This window comes from Lissotriton helveticus, chromosome 6 (assembly GCF_964261635.1).
Source record: "Lissotriton helveticus chromosome 6, aLisHel1.1, whole genome shotgun sequence".
Lineage (NCBI taxonomy): Eukaryota > Metazoa > Chordata > Amphibia > Caudata > Salamandridae > Lissotriton > Lissotriton helveticus.
In genome coordinates, this window is record NC_136067.1 from 617,383,572 (window position 1) to 617,409,372 (window position 25,801).

At 45.8% G+C, this 25,801-nt stretch overlaps 1 protein-coding gene across 1 annotated transcript in view; it reads right to left on the minus strand.

The window, feature by feature from the left end:
- Positions 1 to 25,801, minus strand: part of IMPG1 (interphotoreceptor matrix proteoglycan 1) — a 1,759,499-nt gene that overhangs the window by 166,334 nt on the left and 1,567,364 nt on the right. The gene's annotated exons all lie outside the window — the stretch shown is intronic.

Here is a 25,801-nt window from a genome sequence, read left to right on the forward strand (position 1 = left end):
TCTGCGTTTTAGGAGGTCTAACAAGTTCTCATGTTTAACCGTATCAAAGGCCGAGGAGAGGTCCAGTAGGATGAGAAGACAGGATCTGTTTTGGTCGAGTATTTGCAGTGCATCGTCAATGATGTGTGCCATGGCAGATTCTGTGTTATGGCCTGCACGGAAGACTGATTGGTGCTTGCTGAGAAGATTAAAGTGCTCAATATGTTTCGTAAGCTGTAGGTGCACACATTTTTCCAGCAGCTTGGCTAAGGCAGGGATATTGGAGATAGGTCGATAGTTGGTAAGGTCAGTAGGATCTGCTGTGGACTTCTTTAGAATGGTGAAACCTGGCCTACTTTGAGCGTGTCTGGAATGCATCCTTGTTGAAGTGAACTGTTAATGATCTTAGACCAGAGGGGAAGAAGCAGTGGCGTGAAGTCTTTAATTGCGCTTGCCGGAAGCGGGTCAGAAAGGTGGTTAGCTGGCTTCAGTGCCCTGAGTATTTTGCCTATGGCCTCTTCGGAGTAGGAGGTAAATGATGACCAGTCTGCATTATTTTTTGGGTTGGCCTTTGATAGAAGTTGGAATGGGGAGGTTTGGGGAGCAAGAGTGATTTGTGTATTGGGTCTTGCGTATAAGGATAGATCCTTTAGGAGGTCTTTCTTGATGGAGTCAGTCTTCTAGGTGAAGAAGTTGGAGAATTCTTCACAACTTGGCTGCCGGCATTCTAGATCTTGTGGACGACGAGATGCCTCCTTGGTTTGAGTTTTGATCAGTTCAAAGAGTTTTTTAGGACGATTACTTGCCTGATCAAGTTGAAGGCTGAAAAAGTCGGCTTTGGTGCGTTTGATCTTTGGGAAATATGCGTTTCTTTTTGTCCTGAGTATCTTGAGGTGGTTGGCGGATGGTATAGATCTCCAGGCCCGTTCCTATGTTCTGAGCGAACGCCTGTCTTCGTTGAGTGTACCGTTGTACCAAGGTTTTGAGTCTTTCAAAGACACTCTTTTTAATTGCAGCGGTGCTACCTCTTCTATTATTGATTTCATGGTCGATAGGTAGTGGTTGGTGAGATCGTGTACTTTGGAAGATCCTACGGGAGGCAGCAGTAGGTTGGAGCAGGAAGAGGGCAGTGTGTTGGGGTTAAGTTTTTTCAGATCTCTTTTCCACACTTTCGGTCTTGTGGATTGGACTGAGTTTAGTTTCACCTTTTCCTTAATGTAGAAAGTGATGATATGATGGTCTGACCAGTCGCAGGGTTGGATCGCCTCTAGCTGAATGGATTCCATTTTAGAGATTAGTAAGTCCAGGATAGAGCCTTTGTCATGTGTTGGGATGTTGCAGAATTGCGTTAAGTCCAGGTCAATAAGGAAGTTCTTGAGACTGTTTACTGCTGTATCATTCGGATCGTCCCAGTGGAGATTGAAATCTCCAAGGAATATTTGGGTATTTTGTCGCCCCGTGTTTGAAGATCCATGTCCATGAAGTGTTCAATGAAGGTGAGGTTTTCACCTGGTGGGTGATAGATGATGTGCAGAGAACAGACAGGTTTGCCCTTGCTAGTGATGTTGAGGCACATGTATTCGCAAGACTGAAAAGAAGGGGAAATGGCTCTATTTACTGTAATGCTCATATGATGTATACATGCTATACCTCCCCCGGACTTATCAGCTCTGTCTCTATCTAATCTGATGATGTTGTAATTAGGTGGGACTAAAATTTCAATGATTGGTGTGGAGGATTCTTTTAGCCAGGTTTCTGTTAGGATTATCAGGTCTGGCTCATGTGTGAGGATGAGGTCAGCTATGTCTGCTGCATGTCTGGCGGCCGATCTACAGTTTAGGAGTATACATTTGAGTTTGGTCGTACTGGCAGATGGGGAAGGTATCTGAGTAATAGGAATTCTTCTGAGGTAGTTGTTTGTGACGCCTCTAGTGTTTGGTTTACTGGTCCTATGGGGATTGGAGGGATAGGAATCAGCAATGATGCAGGTGAGGTGGGCTTCATGGGAGCGGCGACATATGTGTTCACCAAGGAGAGTAAATCGCTCTCTGAGAGCGGGTTGGTGCTTCTAATTGGCCGAGATGAATTGTTGTAGGAGGGGACTGAGGGCCAATTGGGATGATAGGGATTCGAGTTTGATGTAGCAAGGATTCTGGGCCCGCTAGATTTGGGGAGTCTTGTGGCTCTAGTACCCCAAGGATGTTTCGAGAAACGGTCCTTGAGTGCTTGGAGTTCTTCTTTGATTTGATTCAATGAGATTATGATCTCATCAAGACTGTCATTTTGTACAGGCGGCCGTGAAGTAAGTGGCTGTGTTGTGGGTGTGGATATGGGTGCAAGCAGTGGAGTCTGGCTTGGTGTAGGGTTTGTTGTATGTGTGAGTGTGGATAGGAGGGGTGCAGCTGGTGGGGGTGAGAGTGTTGGGAGGGCTGTGGGAGTGGCTATGAGTGGGGAATGGGGCAGTGTTAAGGGTGTAGAAGTAGGCTCTGGGGGCCGGCCTGGAGTGTGGTTAGGGGCCACTGTATGTAGTGGCGGTAAGGGTGTTGCCAGAGTGTATGTGTGTGTTAGGAGGGCTGTGGGGGAGGGTGGCAGGACTGCTGGGGCGGAAAGAGTTGTGGATGAAGGTGGGTGGCTTGTGGGAATGGCTGGTCGGGAAGTGGGTATGGGCGTGTAGGTAGCTTCATTTTTGTTAGGTTGGGGGTTCGGTGTGGTTGGCATAGGCGGAAGTTGGGGGGAGTATCAGATAGGTCACATGCAGGTAGAGGACGGGAAGGAGTAGCGTTGTTGTCGGTAGGGATAAGGTGGGTGGTAGAGGAGGGTGTGGTATGAGTGGCCGTTTGGGGATTAGACACTTGCTCTTTAATGAGTAGGAAGATGTTGTCTAAGAGGCTTAGATTACGATCTGTAGATTGCATGAGGATGGTTCCATTATTATAGATGGTGACCGTTGCAGTCGCTTGGAAAACTTGGGAGGGGGCGATGTTGATAACGAGACCATGTGGGATTTTTCTGGTGGTGGATCGTGTAAATAGAGTTACAAAAGCATTTCTCCATTGCGCTCTTCGTTTCGTATGGAAAATAATATCATTAGTTGTGTGTCCATTGTGAATTGAGAAATAGGGGTCCGCTATGGGTGTTTCAGGATGAAGTTTTATAAGATTGTGTTTGAAGCGTTTGGCTGCGTTCTTGGAGAGTTTGGAGGGTTTTGTTGATGGTGTAGGTGTGTGTGCCTGTGAGCTCCATCATAAGCACTGAATAGATGGTGGAGAAGTGTGTGTGGGTTTCTGTTGGCAGTCTGTGTAATAATGTGTGGGGATGGGCTGGGGGAGGTGGAGTCAGGTATAGGGAGGAGGGTGGAGAGGAGGGATAGTGTAGACTAGATTAGAGGCTAGGTGCTAATCTGGGTATGGGGGTATAATAGTGGAATAATAGATTAAAGAGAGATGGAATATAAGGTCTGTTGGTTAAATAAGAGTTAACAGTCCATGCGGGACTAAGGATCAAGTAGGTAATAGGATCAGCAGTCCAAACGATAGTGAGATATAGTAGTAGTGGACTGAGAGATAGGGTGGTGGATAGAAAGGTCAATAAGTGAAATGTTGGTAAAAGGCGTTGCGTGGACAATCTGACCTGTTTTAGAAGGGTAGTAGATTCGGGTGACGTAAGGTGCATGCCATATCCTTGTGGTGGTGCTCTTCCAAGATGGCCGCCTCATTTGTGCAGGCTCTCTCATCAGCAGCATAGTTCTATTTCATTTTCCATAGATCAGGTCTGATGGTTGTAGTCCTGCTTTAGTCTCTACGCCTTTGTCCTACTTCAGTTGTTGTGCTTGGTGTATGATCGACCAGGGAAGGTATCGATCTGAGACAGGGTTGACCCACGGGGGAGGGGAGGTGCCACTCACCCTTGTATTTGGGCTGTAACAGCCATTTTGCCCATCTTTTGCCTCAAATCTCGAAGTCAGACATTTAGATGTACCAAATGTCTCAGGAAAGAGGAACAAGAGATTTGTATAATTCCATGTCCTCAAAGGGCACGGAGAAATTGTGCACACTGTGTGCAGAACTGTGTCCATAACACTGTCATCACTGCATGATTGAAAGGGTGATATTGGGATGTGGGCTCCACAAGGGATCCATTCTTTCTAAATCATGGTGTTGTGCCGGTTCGTTGCATCTCAGTTTGGAACTCGGCGCTGCCCGATATCCGACCAGGGCGGGGGGGCGGGGCTAACCGGCTGCAACACGCATGCACAGTAATGCAAGCACAATTGTCTGCCGGGCTCCGCTCCAATGTGTATTCGATGGTCGCGGTCCCTCGCTGCTCATACGGGACTGCTCATATGCGTCAGCGCATGCAGCACCCTAGGCTGTACAGACGCGAGCAATAGGCTCGTCAAAGCAGACGCGCGTAGTGCTCGAGGCAGGGGCAGCCCGCACCTACTTTGCCACTGCCGGTCTCGCTCACCCCTAGAAGTGCGGCTGCGAGGGGGAGTTGCGGGTCCTGCCGCATCCGTTCACTCAGCGACCTCTTCAGACCAGATCGGGTGCAAGCTTGCTGCTAACAATGCTCCGCTCTCCTTATTGTGCAAGTTTTTACATGTATGTTGGTCACTTTTATGTGTATTGTCAAATATGTTGATAGTCCTGTTTGTAATGCATACAGCCCTGAATAAGCCTAAATTGTGGGCAAAATGCGTTGGCTGTACAGAAATATTCATGTCTTTTGACAAAGAATGAATAAAAGAAGCACAAGATAAAAAAGAACAAAGACATCTTCCATCAAATTTATGTTATTAAACACAACACTGATTGTGCTTATTGTTAGAAAATCTCTCGTTATTTGCCTCTCTTTTTGTGTATATAATTTAAAATGAATAGTTACTAAGGAGATTGGATGAAAATTAGACATGGCAGAGGCACTGAACAGAAGATGTTTTAGGCTAGTGGAACAAATTACAGTAGATTTTAACCCCTTGGCCGTGGCGCTAATACCGCCACAGTGCTGGGGGCAGTGGGGGGTGAGCGCGGAACCGCCATGCTCGTGATGGACCACGCCATCATGAGTCACGGGCGAGCTGTGCTCATGACGGCGTGGTTCTGTCACGACCCCGCCCACTCACTAATTTGCCCGTACAGGAATCAGTGCCGCGTGGGCGGAATGGTCACAGCATGATGGCGTGGTTCCGTCATGCGCAGGGAAGGGGTTAAGGAATGATGAAAGAAGCCAGAAGAAAGGGTTGAGAAGAAGAGGACAGAGTTACAGGATGAGAAAATCAGTGACAGACTCAGAGGCAGCCATGGTGGGGCTGTCTCACCTAAAAAGAAAATCAGTTCAGTCTGCACAAAGGAAAAGAAGAGGAGGAGAGAATCTGGGGTGAACACAACAGATTTATTAGACAAAATATGAGTGAAAGAGTAAAAAAGCTTGTGTTGATTTAATTAAGTAAAGGAAAAGGCTGCTTATCAAACTAGAGTTAAATTTTCTTTTTGGAATGTGAGAGTAACATATTTAGGTAGTTCAGTTAGCAGTAATTGTTATAATCACCAAAATGCTCCGAAACAGATGTGGTGTGGGAGTGTAATTGGTGTCTTGTCAGCTTTTGTTTAATGTTGGAAGGGATTCTTAAATAATTAATAAATGCCAACCTTTTCATTACAGACAAAAATACTTGTTAGATCATACAAGAATAAAAAGGTGGATTTTGACTTGCTAATGGCCTCATAGACAATCAGGTGCCAGGCATAGCCCAAAGGAACCGTGGCACACTTGTCAATTATGGCCTTTGTAGGTTCCATGTCTGAAACTGTGTTCATGCATTTCAATGGTGGGATGGAAGAATACCGGAGAACAGAGGGTCTGCTATTGATGTGACGTGCATATATGTATTCGTCAAGAATTCTAAACATTCCCGCTCTTCATTCCTAGCATAGTACATATTTTCAATTGTGATTGACGGATTCTGTGTCAGAGCATATGCTGGCCAACCTTTTGAAGCAGTCAAATATATGTATCATTGCTGTCCTTTTATTGTCTATAGAAGGCTTCCTTCTGAGCGATCCAACAGTTTGATGCTACGAGACAGAATAATCTGAATCTTGAGCAGGCTTGCATAGGGATTTGGAATGGTGCTACAGCAATACGGATGAGAGCATACAGAGACTGGAACCAGACGTGTGGGCAGCCAAACTCAGGGAAAGCGCCCCGCCTCCCCCCCATGACACCTTAGCAGGGGACAAAGAATTCAGTACCTGGATCACCCATTTGCTCGATGCCATTCTGCCCAAAACTCACTCTCTGAAATACATCAAGAGAGTTAATCCCTCACCCTGGTACACCCCGGAACTCAACCTTCTTCGCAAGATTTGCAAAAGGAATGAACGTATCTGGAGGAAGGAAAAAACCATGGAACAAAAAGAGTCATTCCGTTCCTCTATAAAAACTTATAAAAAAGAGCTCCGTAACACCAAAACTAGTTTCTATGAGAACAGAATTAAAAACGCCGCTTGTTCGGCCCACGAAACTTATTCGGTTCTTAAAGAACTCATCCACGCCCCTGACCCCCCACTCAAATACCTTGACCCCAAAGAAGCTGAAACTAAATGTAACAACTTAGCCACCTTCTTTGACGAAAAGATTCAAAAAATTCTTCTCACCATACCTCCCCCCGATCAAACCCACACAGAGCAGGATCTCACTGCCACCTCTACCCATCCTCCTTTGTCACTAGATCACCCCCAACCCTTCCTGGATGCCTTCGGCCCCGTAACAACGGAAGAAGTAGGAGCAACGCTGGCTTCAATTAAAAGTGGTTCCCCCCTCGACCCTGCACCCCTCCGTTTCCTAAAAAAAGTGTCGAGCACCATCATCCCCACCCTTACGGCCCTGATCAACTCCTCTTTCATGGAGGGCATAGTCCCCTCCAGCTGGAAAACGGCAGCTGTCAAAGGTCTATTAAAAAAACCTTCCTTAGACCCGCTGGACCTCACCAACTACAGGCCCATATCCCTCCTTCCTGGAAACAGCAAGATCGCAGAGAAGCTGGTAAACAAACAATTGTCATCTTACCTAGAAAGCAACAACCTCTTAGCGGTCTCCCAGACAGGGTTCCGTCCAGATCAGGGCACGGACATCGCCCTCCTGGCAGCGGTAGAGAAGGCCAGAAGCATTCTGGACACAGGAGGATCAGTGGCAGTGATCCTCCTGGACCTCAGTGCGGCCTTCGACACTGTAGACCACCCAACCCTAATCCATCGACTGGGAGAGATCGGACTAAAGGGTACAGCCCTGAAATGGTTAGAATCCTTTTTATCAGGACGCTCCTTTCAGGTGCGGGAAAATGACAGCTGCTCATCCACCTTCCCCCTCCGGTGCGGAGTACCACAGGGCTCATCCTTGAGCCCCACGTTGTTTAACGTGTACATGGCCCCACTGGAGAAGAGGGTCAGTTCGTTCGGCGTGTCAATTATCAACTACGCCGACGATACTCAACTGGTCGTAACCCTCTCACATCCCCACCACGCCCCATCGGATCTCCACAGCTGCCTCTCCGAGGTCCACCGATGGATGAACCTCTCTTCACTTAAACTGAATGGGTCCAAGACCGAGATCCTCTTGATGGGCCACAAGGGGCTCTCTTTACCACCTCACCTTTGGCCTAGCTGCCTAGGTGATCCTCCTACACCTAAGGAAGAGGTCAAGAGCCTTGGTGTATGGATTGAGAAGGATATGAGCTTTAAAACCCAGGCTAAAAAAACGGCAGGGACATGCTTTGGGCTACTCAGAGCCTGCAGGAAGGTCTTCCCCCTGCTCCCTGAGACTGCAAGGAGGCTCCTCATTCAGGGTCTAATCCTGGCAAGGTTAGACTACTGTAACCCCATTTACTTGGGAGCCCCTGAAGCCACCTTGAACTCACTACAAAAAGTCCAAAACGCCGCTGCCCGCCTACTCACGGGCACACCAGGAAGATCTTCCGCCAGGCCGGCTCTTAAATCCCTCCACTGGCTTCCAGTCAGAGAAAGGGTCGTCTTCAAGGCCCTCTGCCTGGCCCACAAAACCATCAATAATAACGGTCCCCCCCTTCTTAAAGAACTCCTAATCCCATACAAAGCGGAGAGAGACCTCCGGTCCGGTGCAGAAAATCTTATCGTAGTCCCGAGAGTCAGAAAAGCCAAGACCGGTGGCCGTCGCTTTTCGGTTCACACGGCAAAACATTGGAATCAGTTACCACGGAAACTTAGGACAGAACCGAACTACCTCCAGTTCAGAAAAACCTTAAAGACCCTCCTTTTCCCGCAGACATAAGCTCATCAGACAGCTGTAATCCTTGGAGAATCAGGTCAGCGCTGGGATGCTCTCTGAGTTACTACGCGCTTTACAAAACCATTAAATAAATAAATAAATAAAATACAGTGCAGCAGGAGTACAGAGAGAAATCGATTATACCAGCTATGAAGCAGCAAGCATACAAATGGACTTGAAGTGATGGTTGGAAACCTGCAGAAAGATCATGAGTCTACTTCTGTTTCAAGGGAGACTTAACAGTGAAGTTGCGAAGGTTAAGTAGGGTATTGGTGACAAACCTCAAGAGCATTTCTAGGACCATTAAATAGTGGTGAAGAAGTCAAGTAGCAAGTTGTTGTTAGGGTCCAGTTTGGTAGAAAGTACTTATGAGTGTCTCGGTTGAGTGCCAGTTGAGCTGGTAGTGGCTTTTTGGCAGATGACAGTGAATTGAGGTGAGGGTTTCCTGCTGGAGGCGAAATGGACCACAAATTCAATGTGTAGCAAATTGAGGAGTGGCGTGCAAGACAATTACATCAGAGAAGTGATGGGTCTATATGTGTTGAAGGTGCAAAAATACCTGATTTTGGTCTTGGATTCACCCAGTAGGTGACTACGCAATAGCAACACAGGTGCACAGTCAGTGAGTCGATGTCCACAAACCGAAGGCATATAGTGAGCAAGTGGCCAAGCCATAGACATCAAGGGCCATATTACATTAGGTGCCCGAGGCGCAACAGGCGTTTGCGCCCACTTTGTGCTCCAAGGGGCACTTTGGTATTACAGAAGGTGCCGCATACACTTCTGCGGCAACTTTTTTAATACTGAAAGTGCTGGTGCACATACAGCTCCAGTCCATTCTCAAGAGTGCGTTCCCTCATTTGCATGGAGGCGTGACCCATGCAAATGAGGGAATCACTTTACCTCTGCGCCCACGCCATATTACAGAGCAGAGGGCGCAGAGGCAAAAACACTCTCAGGAGGCATACTGACAGTGCGCCACCTCAAAATTGTCCCACTGTCAGTGGGTCCCCTGATTGCAGCCCTCTGGCAGGGGAAAAGAGGTCCCGTGGACACCCCAGATATCCCTTTGCGATCTGGAATATCCTTTAAAAGTGCAGGCGGGTTGCCGCCTGTACTGTGAAACAGAGCAGCTGCTTTAAAGCCGCTCCGTATTTCATTTGTATGTGCTGCCCCCAGGGCAGCACAAGCTTGCGGATATGTAATAGGCACACTTTCCCTGTTTGCACCCAGTGCACCTGTTTTAAAGTGGGCCTTTAGATCACTTTCTGTTTCTGTGCACACTGTGACCAGCGGATTTACCATGAGAGATCGCCCTCGTTTTGGGGAGTCACTGCCCCAACATTAATGCATATGATTTAAACTACATCTCCTGGCATGCCCCAGGCTTCCAGGAAGAACTTGTGAGTCCCCGCCTCCTTATTAACGGACACAATCGGGATCACCTCCTATGAGGTTGCATCTCCGTTGACACACACCACGGCGCCCATGCATATGCGAGCGGTGAGTTGCAGGATTCCTAACCACTTTTTAGAGAGAGCACCCTTTTCACAGATGGGGCACATTTAACCCCGTCCCCTTTTTAACCACTGAGATAACTTTGGTCTCTAGATTGCTTTGCTCTCTGTGCACTCTGCGGCTAGCGCATTAACAATGAGAGATCACCCTCACCAGGCTGTAGATTACACATCGACTCTCCGCTACCACAAGGCAGCGGGCATCCAGAACAGTAATGGATCATTTCCCCTATTATTTTGTGCGTTGTCTGGGGCACACAGGTCATATGCAAATGTGGGTCCTGGATCACGTAAGGAAAGTATACAGCCACTACAGATCTTCATCGTATGACTGCAGTATTCATCTTAGACACAGAGCTTAATCCCCACATTGCAGACGCGCTTGTCTCAATTGTACGTTTTTCCTTTAAGATATCGCTGACTGTGGGCTAAAAATACACATTGTTTTTTGTACATTATCTGCATATTCTTGTTGGGTAGTCGATCTCAGGTCAATTAGTGTCCCTGCACATAGACATCGTGACTCATTTGATCATAACGTGTTTAGGTCACATTAACAGCTATCTTCCACTACAATTGTGTACAGCTTAGGTATGCCATCGCAATACCTTAGCTATTTATCTTGATGAGCAATCTCGGCATAACCACCACCCTCTTGCACAATAGAGTCTGACTCGGTCTCCATGTCTGTCTTTAAGCTTGTCAATCCTTTAATACTGGGCAATACTTCTTTTTCACACCACAATCTTAATTATACAGGTTGGAGCAGTGTGTGTACCTTAGGCAAACAGCTCAGGACAGATGTGTCACTCTACCTGACTCTAGCAGGTGAGTAACGCCATTCGCAGACATTTTGCGAGAAGGGCACAGCATGTCTGAACAAGCCACACATCTTTTGTGAAATGATAAACTTGTGATTATTTCTCTAGCAACTGATGCTGATGAACTATTTTGAATTGTTTATCTTGCTCCCTTTGTAATGTCATTTTTTGGGTTAAATGTATAGCACATTTTCAAACTGATGTAACTGCGTGGCTTGTTGTTGATGTCTCATTTACAGGGCCAACCGGTGAATCTGTTCATTTGAATTTCATTGATCACTGGTTTAGTATCTTAAATCCAACAAACCAATACGTTATTATTAGTATGTTTTTTTGATTCACTTTTTCCCACTGCAGTAGCTATAATAGAGATCCTGATGAAAGCCACGACACTTCCTAGGTCTTAGGCTGAAACATGTCGCTCACTACTCTTTACGCCTGCATTTAATGTCTGCAGCCGTACGTTTTGCCTTCTGTTTTTAACCCTGGCACAGGATAGCAAGAATAAAACTCATCAGGCTAACCCTGTAGCTAGTTTTACTCACCCACTTTTCTTGCACTGCACATTTTACATCACTCCATTTGCCCACACTGGGTTTTATGAATATCCATTACATCTGAAAACATCCCTGAGCTCCTCCCTTGCAGTGAGGGGTTGCAGCCCGCATCATGACTAGGTTTCATGATGCGAGAAGGATTCCCAGGATGAAGCATGACACCTTTGGTGTGTGAGGGAAATCGTCCTTATGAGGGAACCCCCCCTGTAAGTCACTTTGTTTCCCTTCTTTGACGTCACTTAGTCTCTTCAGACCCGAGGGCTCTGTGTGTATTGAGTCTTTAACTGGGGAGCCTGCCCTCATGGTCCCTTCTTTCTCCCCAGGCCCTCCATGTGTGTATACCAAACCTGGGAATACACCCATGAAATACGCCTCCCCAGGAGAGGCACAACAAAGAGAATTATGTTTATTTATCCTTGTTTTTCCTCTTTCTATGTGAGAAAAAAGCATCTGAGGATTGTTTTTATGCGGGAAGGTGACTCTTCCTGCTAAAATGATGCCAGCGAAGGGAGAAAGGACAAGAATGCACCGTATTGGATAAATACGGCATATTCCTTCCCATTCCCTGTGTCGCAGGGCAGTGCAGCAAGGTGACTTGCTACACTGCCCTACCCCCATAGTCTTGTAAATATGGATTGTAGTTTATACATGGGAAAGTAGACCTGAATGAGAAAATGACCCACATGAGCTTAGAAATGAAACAACTTATTTGCTAACATAACATTGCTTTCTGTTTACTAAAGTATTCCTGTGAGAAGATGAGTAGTGATCCTGTTCCCATGAGACAGAAGGAATTTGTACTCTATAATAGTGCAGGTTGCTAGAGTAGGATACCACTTTTCCGGACCATTCTTCCATGTCTTATATACTACATAAAGCTCCAATTGCTTTGAGGCTCTACTGGGTTTCTTAAACATCTCTTTATGGAAAGTTCTTCTTTAAATTAATTTAGAAATATTGATCTGACTTTAATGCTGAAGCTTCGATTCTTAACTCTCACTCTCTCAAACTAGAACTCTTTATGGGTTCTGACTCACCGCTTAATGCATTCTATTGCCATTTATTGCATATTCCCTGATTATTCACTCCTAATAAGATTCGAATGACTACAATTTAGGAATTCATCATTTTATCTAATAACGATGATTTACTAATTGATTTGAATAATTAAATCCTTTAACTCATACGCAACTATCTTTAGTGACTAAAAATAGATTAGTGATCGTGATCAAAATTTATCTGATGCATAGCTCTGATCTTCTCTTAAACAATGACAAATATTCATCTGACGATAGATAAAAAATTGAGTGAGAATTAGCCCCTGTGATGGTAAACTGAGATTCTTTAACTGAGAACTGATTCCCGCTCCAGTACAGTTTTGGTATGGAACTGCTCTCACAGAAAACAAGGGGCCTCATTTATGAGCCCTTGCGTCACTTTTATGCCGCTGGTGCGTCACTTTTAGTGACGCACCAGTGGAGTAAAAAATGTGCCTTGTTGCACCACATTTACAAAGTGACGCATCTAAGCAAATGCGTCACTTTGTAAACCCCTGCGCTACATTATACCTGCGTCAGGTATAATGTATGCAGAGGGGGCGTTCCCCCGCAAAAAGCCTCGTAATAGTAGGACGCTGTTGCGTCAAAATCTTGCGCCTGCCTCACAGCAGGCGTAAGACTGACGCAAGCCCTTTCACATGGGGCTTTCCCCATGTGAAAGGACACATTGCTGGAGTTGCGTCACTTTTGTGACACATTCCGGCAATGCGTGACTTTTGCGCTTACAGAGCGACTCCTTGCGACATGATGCGTCATACTGTAAATATGACGCATCATTGGTGTCGCAAGGAGGGCGCAATGAAAAGTGACGCATTGCTGTTTTCACGCAGCGATGCGCCACTTTTCATAAATGAGGCCCATGATGCTTGTGCAAGCTGACTGGTAGGTTTCCAAGCCAGGTATCACTTGTTTCTTCTGTATCTAACTAAGCGTATTCTATCGGCTATTCATACCTCCTCCATGCTTCCTAGGCCGGTCGGCGTGTAAGGAATGTAGTTCAATGCCACTTATGAAACCAACCTAACAGCTACAGTCACCAAATGGTTTAGCAACATATCTAAAAAATATTATTCTAACATTCGTAATAGTAATTCACATTCACCAACATTTTTCATTTTCATAATTCAATTAAATGATATGAGCATGGGTGTGCAAGGTGCTTTCAAGATCAAGTTATAAAAGCAGAGTATTATGCACCAAACACCCTTGCCAATAATGGCACATCCTCTCCGGTAACAACAATTTTAAGCCCTTTACTCTATATAAACAGACAAGAAGTCACACTTAAATATTTTAAAATTGCCATAATGAAGGTGGACCTTGCTGCTTCACTTACAGGTGACTTATTAATGTTAAGATTTTTTAACTTTGTCAAAACCGAATCCAGTTTGATAGAGGCATATGCCACAAAATGACATGGCTGTTTCTCTAGCTTGAACTAGGGTCTGGTACCACATGAACTGGTGAATTAAATAAAAGCCCTTCTGCAAAACACTTGTGTATGACTGCAGTTCTCTCAACCGAGTAGGTATGCAAACATGTTTGCAGTGTTTCAACCCTCATTGATTTACTAAGAACAGTCTTCTCTAGGTTAAGGAGTTCATGAATGACTTCTTATGTGTCCGAGAAGCAACTAGTGGTGTATCGTTTTTCAGCAGTTAAAATATATGTTTGTGTGTAAGAACCAAGACCCACAGCACAAGTGATGTAGTGATACCGATGCCCTAATACTGCACGCGGAATGCTGATGTCACAGGTATCTGTAATTCCTGGTTGCTGCAGGGAGTCACCGTTATAAGAATACTCAACTAGATCCCATATAATCTGGGACAAAACAAATAGAAACCATGATGACACCGATTTTGGTAAGCTATTATGTAATTTGGGGCCTTTTTTACTCTGATGAAGTTAACTAGTTTAGACCTGGATGATTTATCTACAGTATTATCTTTGATTTTATGGAGGAAAGAAAATGTGAAGTTTTTAGAAAATCAGATTGGTCACATTTGAGGGTGTAAATACTTTTTAGTATTGAAAGTGTATAACATATTTTGACTTTCTTGACGTATGTTACCTTTCTTGTCCTCTTTTGGGGTATGTATGTCATTACATCGCATTCTAATACCACGCATACCATTACAACGCGGGTATTACAACGTGATGTCAATGACATCGCATGCCATTACATCGCATACTTTTACCACGAGTATGCTTTTACCACGCATGCCATTACAACGCAAAGGCATGCGTGGTAAAGCTATACTTATGGTAAAAGTATGCAAGGTAAGTTACATCCCTATCTCTACACCTACACAGCAAACTACTCCCACCCCTACACTACCCCAACCCAAAAACACTACCACACTACCCACACTACTCCCACCCTTACACTACCCAAAACCACTACTACACTACCCACACTACTCCCACCCTTACACAACCCTAAAACCTAAAACACTACTACGCTACCCACACTACTCCCACCCCTACACTACCCTAAACCCTAAAATACTACTACGCTACCCACACTACTCCCACCCTTACACTAACCTAAATCCTAAAACACTACTACGCTACCCACACTACTCCCACCCCTACACTACCCTAAACCACTACTACGCTACCCACACTACTCCCACCCTTACACTACCCTAAACCCTAAAACACTACTACGCTACCCACAGTACTCCCACCCCTACACTACCCTAAGCCCTAAAACACTACTACGCTACCCACACTACTACGCTACCCACACTACTCCCACCCCTACACTACCCTAAACCCTACAACACTACTACGCTACACACACTACTCCCAACCACACACTACCCTAAACCCTAAAACACTACTATGCTACCCACACTACTCCCACCCCTACACTACCCTAAACTCTAAAACACTACTTCACCACCCACACTACACCCACCCCTACACTACACCCTAAAACACTTCTATACTATCCACACTACTCCCACCTCTACACTACCCTAAACCCTAAAACACTAATACGCTACCCACACTACTCCCACCCCTACACTACCCTCAACCCTAAAACACTACTACACTACCCACACTACTCCCACCCCTACACTACACTAAACCCTAATACACTACAATAAACAAACACTACAACACTACACTACCCTAAAACCTAAATCACTACACTACATAAACACTACACTACCCTCCCTAATACACTACACTAAATAAACACAACACCACAACACACAATAAAACTTTTTAAAAAAACACACACAAACATTACCACACTACTTTTAAACTACCCTAAACCCTACATAAGTAACCCCCACCCCATGCCCAAACCCCCTTAACTCTCTCCTCTCCAGCGTCGCTGTCGGATCCTGCTTCCTCCTTCCTGCTTGCTTCACGTTGTTGTGAGGAAACAGCCTAAGTTTCCTCACAACGACGTGAATAGCCGCCCCATTACACATTACATCGCATGCGTTGCAAAAGCGCATGCGATGTAATGGTATGCGTGGTTTTACCACGCGTTGTAACATCGCATGCGTTGCAATGCATGCGATGTAAAAGCAACGCGTGGTAAAACCTGCGTTGTAATGGCTGTTCCCCACTTTTGGGTCTCACCTCAAATCCGTTGCACCACCCTTCTATTTAATCAATGTTTATTTGGGTTCATATTAGAGTGCTTTGAAACAGTGAACATGAGTTTTACCCTATGTGTTAAACCCTTTTCTTTTTCAAAATAATTGAGTAGGATACCAAACAAGGCAACAGTGAGATCCACCCTAAAGAAAACATGATGTCAAGATAAACGTTACTGATTTATAAATTGTGGTAGCAGTACCAAGGGCATAGCACAGGTGAACTAGAGATTCAGTCATTTAACATGTTCTTTCTACTGAGAATGTGGCAGATGGCAAACTAGGCTAATACTGTTTTCAGGACATTTTTCTATTCTGTCCAGCATCATTAGTCCTTTTCTTTGTCTCAAATGCCTCTAAAGAACAGCATGATTTGTTAACCAAAGGAGCTACTTCAAATAGCATAGTGTTCATGGTAATTCATAAACTTGTTGTTCAAATGCTGAGATGCATCCCTGCATTTTAGCCTAACATTTACACTTTTGATTATTTACAGTAGTTTCCAGTGAATGCTCAAGTATAGTTCATTTATGTATGTCTGTATATGTTATTTCTTTAGTTTAAACCTAGCCAAAAGGTAGAGGAGCGCTGCACATGATCAAAGAAAAGCCTAAAGTCAACAAGTCAGAGGAGAGGAGACTGGGTTGTGGAAGGTTAATGCATTATGGTGTAGTGTTCTGTAAATAGGTGAGTCTTCAACACTTTTCTGAAATAGAGCAGCGCTGGGGTGGTCTAATGGATATGGGAATGTTGTTCCAAATCCTCTGTGCGTGGATGGAAAAGGCCTGTTGTCTGTGTTTTTTCCCACTTAAGGGCCAATTCCGATCTCGCTAGGAAAGCCCTCTGTACGATTTGGATCCGGAGGGCTTTCCTAGTGAATCACGCTGGGAGAGTCCGACCAAACTAGTATAATGCATCCTTATGCTGATGGACTCAGTTCGGTCGGACTACCATTGAACTCAATGGAAGCCTGAATACCGAGCGCGCACACAGTTAGGTGGAGAAAAGCGTACACCCTGTGGCGGGCACCACATGGTGCCTGCCACACAGTGCGTACTTGGATCGGGGGACCCATGGGCACCCCGTTACCGATTTGGAGGGCCCCAGGAGAAGGGGAGAAGGGGGGCCTGCTATGGCCCCCCCAAAGTTCGATTCCCACAGCCGTTTTGTCTTGCAGAGACTGAGTTGATACGGCTGTCCGAATCGTGCATCGTACTCGCTCATTCGGAATCCGGCTCCATTGTGCTGCACGATTTGGCTGCGAACGAGTTGGACGGACAGGAAACAATTCGGTCGATGCGGACAAGATCTTTGCATCGTACTTGGTCATTCGGAACAGGGGACGATTCGGACATAAACATAGGTCCCGAATCTGATTTGCACATTCCGGAACCCGTCTGGAGGCTTCCTGACATCATCGGAATCAGCTCCTTTGTCTGCAATTGAATGGTTTCTTGGCTGAAGGTGTGCCGAGATCCACTAGAGATTGTTAGTTTGTCTACGAGCTAAGTGGGGGTACTAGTCATGTTAGCTTTTGTTAGAAATTGGGTCTCTAGTTGGCAGAGGTATGCACCCTGTCCAAGTAGGGACCCCAATCATAGTCAGGGTAAACTAGATGCACACTAAAAGATAACCCGTGCTCAGCCTGTGGTAGCTTGTCACAGAGCAGTCAGGGTTATCTAAAGAGGCACGGTTCAACGATGACCAACAGTGCGACTCGACAACGACGTCATAGTCGAGTCGCACTGTTCTGTTGTCCTTGAACCGTGCAGTCCATCAAGGCGATGTCGTCAATCGGCTCTTGTGTCGAAGGGGAATGCATCAGGTCTGATTGGTGCACAGTCACCACTGGGTTGATTTTGATGTTTCGGGAAAACATAAATCTAGGGCCCAGGATTGGGTTGGCACCACTTGGCTAGGTAGGACTCACAGATGGCAACGTCCTGGTGTTGTTGCAGAGTTAAAATAAGTCTTTGATTGCCCTGAGACTTCAGAACAGGGGGCAAGCCAGCAAGCCCCTGGAATCACTCTGAGTTCAAATGAGATGGGTCCAGACCTTGTCGTCAGGGGGTTGAAATCAGCAGGCATCAGGGCGGCTCAGCAATGCAGAAATCATTTCAATCAGAACCGAAGTGAGAGAAAGTGGCAACCCTAGTGGCACAGCAGTCTTTACTCCCGGGAGAATTTTTCACAAATTAAGTAGTGTACTGTCTTGGTAGCGTCAGAGCCCCAGTTGTGCCTTTGAAGTGGGGGTGACTTCAAAGCAAGCCCTTGTAGTGAACAGGTCTTCCTATTTTCTAACCTTGTCTGCCAGGCTGTCTGTGGTGGGAAATCAGCCCTTTGTGTGTGAAACAAGACACAACCTATTCAGGTGGAAGTGTCAGCTCCCCATCCCTCTTTTTGCCCAGGAAGAACTCCGAATGTAGATGAATGTAGATGAGTTCTCTGTCACACACACCCTACCTGTGTTTGAGGCTGTCTAGAGGGAATGAACATAATGTAGCTGTCACCCATCCCAGACATGTATTTGAGACAGGTTTTAAGGTTTCAAGGTTTTTTTATTAACTGTACAATTAATTAAAATCTTTACAGTAAAAAGAGAAAGTTCAGAACAGTAATTCTAAAAAAACAAAAAAACTTCTTTGCTTGTTTAAAACATGATGTACGCCTGTGCTAATTAAAAAAATGGTATATAAAAAAAAACAGAATGAGAAAGAAGGATACAGCTCCCACAGTCTTAGTCCCATTGATTGGCCTTTCCCAGTCATTGTATGCGTTTGGACAAGTCCTTACTGTCTTCCATATGGGGGCGTGCAAGTGGCACTGCCAATGAAGCTACATGACGAGTGCACTTCAACTCTGATCATTTGCTTTTGAGGTGAGCCTCCTGAGTGATGAAATACTCTCATTATGGGTTTTTAGTGCTAAACTAATTTGGTGAACGAATTTCGCTGATCTCGCTAGGAACATAGTGTTGGTGGTTGACAAACACAGGGCTGATGCTTCCGAGCATGTTGTTAAGCTCCGATTGAGGCAGATCGGGCGCAGCAGTCGCCGGCGTTCATTCTTGAAATGAGGACAGCAACAGAGAAGGTGCAGCCAAGATTCCCTTTTGTACGTACATAGCCTGCAGGATATGGAGTCCCCTCTTTGGGCCCAAGCGGGGTTGAAATCTGCTATCCCGAGCGTGATCAGCCTCATGGATAGAATTTTGCTTCGCGCCTGTGTTGTGATGGCCTCGCTTAGATATGATTGTGCTTTGCCCACAGTGTATGAGTGGTTTAGGGGTTCCAAATTGGGGCTACGGCGAAGGGATTTATAATCAAGTTCAAAGGAGATTTCGTTCACTTGTTTGTTAATAGCTCTCTTCCAAACGTTCAGCGGGATGTCCTGCCGCACAAGATTTTCTTCCACTATCTTAAGAGATTTAGTTGCAATTCCCAGCCTAGTGTGCCATGTCGATGCAGGGTCTTCAAAGATGTATCTCAAGTGGTGTTTTAGGGAGTTAGCCGGGGCCTTTAATATCCTTAGGTACAACCTGATAAGGTCCCCCTGGCCGATCACATCAGGCCTTGCTAGGCCAAGCTCCAGTCTCAGCCTGGTTCTTCTTGCAGACCTAGGTATATGTATACACACCCTACCTGTGTTTGAGGCTGTCTAGAGGGAATGAACATAATGTAGCTGTCACCCATCCCAGACATGTATTTGAGACAGTTCGGAAGGCACACGGAGCAGTGTGGGCAGAGAAATGTCCACTTGTTAAACGTGTATTCAAAAAAGAAGAGGGGGGACCGGGAGCGTTTAGATGGTCAAGTACCCGTGCTCCAAAATAACCTTAGTTTACAACAAAGGGGCACTGTTCCAAATAGAGGAAAGAAAAGGAAGGGAGCGTTTTAGGTCGCGGACTCGATGTAGAGAGTGAGGGGCAGTGTTGACCAAGACAAATCTTGTCTCTTGTTGCCCTCACACACCCCGAAGGATGTCATGCTTCATCAACGGGCGGTTGCTCCTCGTCGGGCCCGCGGTGCAATGCGCTACGGGTCCCCCGAAGGGTCGCTTTAGCGGAGATCTTTTGATACAACTGCCGTCTGGTGCATGTGGGGGTGGAGTCCTAAAAATAGGGTGTAATCGTACGTGCAGTGAGTTTTAAAAATACCTAAGGGTATACCTAAGGAGTCTTTAATGAAAAGGTACCCTTGGTACAGTAAAAGAACCCGTCGGTTCAGTGTTACCACAATAGGCGTAATGTGCCCTGGTAACTGGTCAGGTCAACATGTTTCATGCCTTCGTTGGTCCAAAGGATCCCTGACGTTTCTTCAGGACTAAAAGAATTAATAAAGTGAAGCACAATAGTGAAAAGTGAGAGAGGGGTAACATTAGCCCTCTAAATGATCTCGGGGGGGGTGGGGGTGGGGGGGGGGGTTTGAGAGTCACCACTAAATCCTAAATGGTTTAAGTCGTGGCTAAACACCTCCCCAAGTATTCAAGACCTAAAAACTAGAAAAAATAGGGAAACAAAAACAAGAGCAACATCGGGCATGTTATAGTGCTGTTGTTGAAAGGTCATGTCATCCTGCTACTGTTTAGAGAAGTAGCGTGATTTATTAAAAACAAATAAAGAAGGAAGAGCCATGACTCAAAGTTACATAAATCAGCATTGTGATTACCGTGAGTGGGCGCACAACGATTGCGGGCGCCGCGGCACACCAGCCCGAGCAGCTCCATGCATTATTCTGGCCGGTCAGTCGCACATCCACATCCTGCGCGTCAGCGTGGTCACCCAGATCTCAGTATGCTAAGGTATGTCTTGCTTTGATTGCAATGAGACACTAAACAATTCGTACGCTTTCATGGCTCCAGCCCTGTCATCATTGTATATATATGCGGTATAGTCTGAACTGATGACAACGTGGACTGTGCTACGTAAAACGCACGAACATGCTCGTGTATCGCAGATCGTTTACATAGGTCTATGTAGAAGGCGTGTGTAAGTGGCTTACCTAAAAGGAGCCCTACTAGTGCTCCATGAGCCTAAGGCGCAGGGGCCCACACCTTGTTGGGCTGCAGAAAGAAGAAATGCAGAGGGTATTATACTTCTTGCCCTATGGCATCGGTGAGATTCCTACATAATCAACTTACTTGATGAGAGAAGTCTCGCTGCGCTTCCTTGCGGATCATACTCACATCGCAAATCGGGTGCCGGCTCACGATACCTGCCCCATCCTGGCACCTGCTCAAACGTAAGAATGATCGGATGTATGACATTACAACGCATGCTTTTACATCGCATGCCTTTACAACGCAGTTTTTACAACGCAAACCTTTACAACGCATAGCGCTTTGGGGTGCTGGATAGTGAATAGTTTAATTTACTATTTCAACTCCTGTCCCCGTGGACACTAGGGAAGGTGTTGGACAGTAAATTAAACGTATTCCCTATCCTAGAGCGCCCCCCAGCGCAATGCGTTGTAATGGTTTGCGTTGTAAAAGTTGCGTCGTAAAGGCACTGCGAGGTAAAAGTTGCGTTGTAAAGGATGTTTCCCGAATGATCGTATCCAGGGCCAGCATATATACCGGTCTGTGTGGTAGCTGGAAGGAGGTGCCGTCTTCTGGTAAGCTGACTCATGTATCATATTTCCTCAGACCCAGAACCAGATGTGTACTGCAGCATGTAGATTGCCAGTGTGGATTCCGGAAGGACATGGAATAGGGCATCACCAACAAGTAAGTGTGAGAGTACAAAGGCTTGAACAGTAGTTCTGAAGTTGCTTTCTGGAAGAAATTATCTGACTTTCTTCACTTTCTTCAGAAGAGAGAGCTGCTACGAGGCAGTCTGGTTTTTGGCAATGTGTTGCTTGAGGCCAAATTGGTGTCCAGGCTGCATCCAAGTGACTTGGAATTCAGTGAAAATTGGGTTTTGAAGCAGTCATGGTTATTTCATTGAGCTAGGTGTGTAGTGTATCTGGGATATAGTTCTTGACACAAACCAGGAATTCTGCCAAGTGGCTAGGTTGCACTTCAGGTTGGTGCTGGACATCCAGGTCTGGATGATGTGTAAGCACTGTTTGAGGTATTGTATGTTTGAAGCAGAGGTGAATTTGAAGTAGAGATGTGTCTCATAAGCATATTGAAGAATCGTGATTCTGCTATATGTGCTATGGGAGTGACTGAACAAAGGTTCAATATTTGTTCAAGTGATCTGGATTAGGGATCTGGTGTTTCTCAAGCAGAGATAGAGTCAGGTTATAGTGCATACTTTTGCAGCAAAAGTTGGCTAATTTGAGGATGGCAGATTTTAGTGAAGTGGATGAATAGTACAGTTTGAATTGATCTGTGACAATGTGGGTAACGTGCCTAGCTTGGATGTGGACCCTAACCACAGAAATTAAACTAAGGGAAGGACTTGGGCTAATTTTCATTTTTCATGAGCTGGAATAGGTAGATTAGGAGTAATTCTAGATGAGAGTGTAGACAAAATGTTTGGTTTTAATGTTGAAACCTAGTTGTTGGAAGTTTGCCCTTCCTGTGGTGGCATCAGGATTTTTCCCTTTTTAGTGAACCCTTATTTTGTTGGCTGTACAACTCTGTGCACTTCACCCCTGTTAACCTGTAATAAAGCATTTGTGCTCCCTCTATTAAAGATGGTAAGATTGGAAAATTGGAATACACCTGATTGGCACATTTAATTTACTTTTAAGTCCCTAGTATATGGTACAACATATACAGAGGGCCTGTAAATTAAAATACTACTAGCAACACTCATTGTGACACCAACTAAAGTAGCACTGCACAACATGTCATCAGGTTGGCCACTGCAGTCTCGTTTTGCAGTTTTTATATGCTATTTAGCCTAGCAAAATAAACCTTTTGCCAAGCCTAAACCTTTCTTTCTAATACTTAAAAGTCAGCCCTAAGGTAGGCCTTTAAAGCCCATAGGACAAGGTGCATCGTATTTAAAAAGTAGAATATTTACATTTCATGTTTTATATGTCCTGGAATGTGAAAGGCCTCCAAAGTCCTTTTTTACTGTGGCAAGGCTGGTTCTCATATAGGTTACCATTGGCTTAAGCTATTACATTTAATAAATGCTAAATTCAGTTTGGGAGTTGCTAGAAAAATGGTTCCAAGACTTGTTTTAATAGTGTTTTACAATCTAATAAAATTGTCAAATCTGATTGTATATTACTATTTTAGAAATGGCACTTTTACAAAGTTGTCATTTTCTGCCCAAATCTAAAAGGCTTTCAAGCCAGTGTCCATCTGTCACCTGACCCCGATGGGTTCTGTGGTAAAATGTGTATTCCTCCCAGACAGTGGTGAAAAGGCTGTGGGTGTATGGAGGGGGACTCTTCCCTTGATAGGATGGCCTGAGGCTGTGCCCAGCTGCTTCCCTAGCTTCAAATTATACCTATCTTGTCGCTGGCAGATAACACACTACCCTAGGCCTTCCTCCCTTTTGTCTCACTAATCAGACCCCCCAGGATATAGCGGCATGGACTAGCAAATTTAGCGGCACAAAAATGGAAATTTAGCGGCACAAATATGGAAATTTAGCGGCAATTTTGCGGCATTTTATTTGGCCATATTTCCTACAACAAACACAGATATCTTAGTTTTTTTCGTTATTTAACAACATGAAGCTATGTAGGTATACTAATGTAAGCATTTCTCCCTAGAAACACTCTTGATTGTGGGTTTAAGTAATTCCCTTTTCCTACAGCTTGACAGTTACACGAAATGAATGTCCACAATGTAGTGGTAAAGCTCTGGTTTAGGGGTTACTTTTTGTTAAAACCTCCTGAACCTCCATCTCTCCCTTCATTCTCTGCTCAACCTGCCCTTCTTTCTGTACTTGGCCTTTCCATCCTACCTTCTCTCTTCCTTCCTCCTTTTCTCTCCTCTCCCATCCCCTACCCCTCTTCTCCTCTCCTCCTCTGCCGGTCACCCTCCCCAGCCCAGCCCGCCCCTCCTCTCCTTAGCTCCACTTGCTTCATGTACTCTCCTCCCCTTCTCTACCCTTCCCACTACCCTCCTCTCCTCCCCTCCCCTCAATTCTCCTCTCTCTACTCTTCTCTCTCTTCTCTCCTTCTCCTCCCTCCCTCCCATCCTGTCCCCTCTCCTCCTCAGCTCTCCTCTCCCTCTCTTCCCTCCCTTTCTTCCCGTTTCCAGAAGGGGCCCTGGCACTCGTCTCGCAGGCCTCAGTCAGTTTTCCAGGCCTTATCTTCAGAGGTGCGAGCCGGCAATTAGTCTGCGTGAGAGTTTTTATGAAGGACAACATAAATAGAATAACTTCAAGTGTGAAGTTATTGCAAGATAGAAAAGTTGAGGTGGTCACAGTGACGACGTGACACACTAACACTCACCAAGCTAAATCTCACAACAACAACAACAACCAAAATAATATTAATCACAAAGGCGAAACTGAAAGCATTTAACAATGCTTCTTATCCCTTATTGTGTCCTTTGCACCAGGCATTTCACTGTTTTCAACCTTCAGAGAGGCCGGGTCGGCCTTGCACATCTGTATGTTTCACAGGGTCACTAAGCTGGGAATAGCTCCTCAACCACTCGAGGCCCCTGTTTGAGTGACCACAGCATTAGCACCTCACCTTCCTGAATAAAGCTTTGTTTGCTACAGTCCTGCTGCTTGTACCCCCGATTCTGCTGCCTTCACGGATTTATCAAGGATGAGCAGACCAGCTACCGCAGGGGCAGAAACGTCAGCAGGCATGGTGTGTTCCACGCATGGAAGACACGGAGAGATAATAGCTGAAGGTGAACCTTTTCTGTTTGCCTGGCATAAGCCCTCTGGAAATGACTGCGCCTGATGAAAATTCCACACGCCCCACATAGAAGAGTCCTTGACCCCCTTCCAGCACATGGTCTAGCGTGACTGTGTGCGCGCCGGTGACATGGCTGTACTGCGCCTGGGGGGGCACAGTTAGCATTCGCCCTGATCGCCCATCAGGGCCTTTCATTCCCATATTGACCCTCGGCTCCAGGGGAGAGGGCGGGGGCTCGCCCCAGTCACCGGGAGGGTCTCCAGCGGGGAGCCAGGCGCGGGAGGGGCACTTCAAAGCCCTTCACAGTGAGCTGCTAATGCCCCATTAAGCTGCCCCATTAAGCCCGGAAAGTTATTCTTTTGTGTCCTTCCCGCCCGCCCCAATAAACAATGTAAGTGGGCCCCCAGGATATGGCGGCTTTTGTAAAAACGCCGCGATTTCAACAAAAGTGCCAATTTCGCGGGCACTTTTGTAAAAATCGCGGCATTTTTACGAAAGTGTCGATTTCGCGGCAAATCGCGAAATCGCGAAATCGCGATATCCTGGAGGGTCTGACTAATCAGGCTGGCTCCAAACTCACTGGGATGGGAGGAACTGACCAGAACTGGTTTAGGGGATGGACAAAAGTTTGCACTCTGCCCACAGGCTGGCCCTGGGCATATTAGTGTATCCCATAGACCTCGCCTCACAATACTCCTTGACTTGTGAAGAATCAGAAGAAGGAGGACTCCCTGCTGTCTGAAGAAACTAAAGGAAGACTAGACCTGCTTGCCTTGAACGCAGGACCACAGAAGTAACTTTAAGTGTCAGTTGTCCGACCTCCTGTTTAAGCTACAGGACATAAGCTTCCAGAGGCCTCTCTCCCTGCAATATCCCAGTTGAGTAGTTCCAATTGGACCTACCATGGACCCTGCTGCTGGCCTCCGTTGTAGTGAGTCCTAACTCCGAGGTGGTACAGTCGAGGTCCTTGTCCCTAGGTTGACGTTAGATTGTAGACCACCTGTCCCAAAACTGCAAGACGTGGTACTTAGAAACCTTGTGCCTTATTTCTATTAGGAGAGCCAATAGAGACCAGTATAACCATTGATGCTGAATCACCGCTCCATCTTAGCTTCGTGGTTTGTGCTGCTGAGGGAGATCTGACTTCCAGAAAAGTTTCTGA